Genomic DNA, 623 nt, shown 5'->3' with positions numbered 1-623 from the left:
GGGGGGGGGGGGGCAGGCGTGTTGTACATTGAGAATTGAACAATTCCACGTCAAATGCGAAATGAAAAAAATGTCATGTTTTCGATTGTTCTGCCGATTTTTTTTTGAGGAGTACATGAGACCAAGCTCTCATGAAATTTTTAGAGCGATTCTATTTTTTTGCAGCGAATTACGATTTTTCAAAAAATTTCACTTTTTCCATTTGAATTTTAATTATTTGAGAAAAAGGTGAAATAATTGAATTTAATCATTGGGAATCGAATTTTCGTTTCCAAACATTGGAAGGTAATCGGAAAAGCTTCAAAATGAGCGCAATTGAACTCAGTTTATTCAATTTTTAGAGCCGTTAAGGCAAAATCAAAATTCTTCGTTAATCTACAATTACTCGAAAATGTTATTTTTTTTTATCTGAAATTTTAGGGGTAACTTGGGGACATAACTACCGATATTTTCAAATTGATCTAAAAAATTGCCGCCGAGGTATTTTTAAGGGGCATAAGTGTCCCATACATAGGGAGTGGTGCCCAAATATCGAGAATTTCAGATGTGAGGAGAAGGGATTTTGCAAAGATGGGGAAATTTTTACTGAAACATTTGGAGGCGGGGGGGGGGGGGGTTAATTG

This window comes from Diachasma alloeum, unplaced genomic scaffold, assembly GCF_001412515.2.
Source record: "Diachasma alloeum isolate Michigan unplaced genomic scaffold, Dall2.0 Dall_scaffold_00744, whole genome shotgun sequence".
Taxonomy (NCBI): domain Eukaryota; kingdom Metazoa; phylum Arthropoda; class Insecta; order Hymenoptera; family Braconidae; genus Diachasma; species Diachasma alloeum.
Note: the sequence above shows the minus strand (reverse complement) of the source record.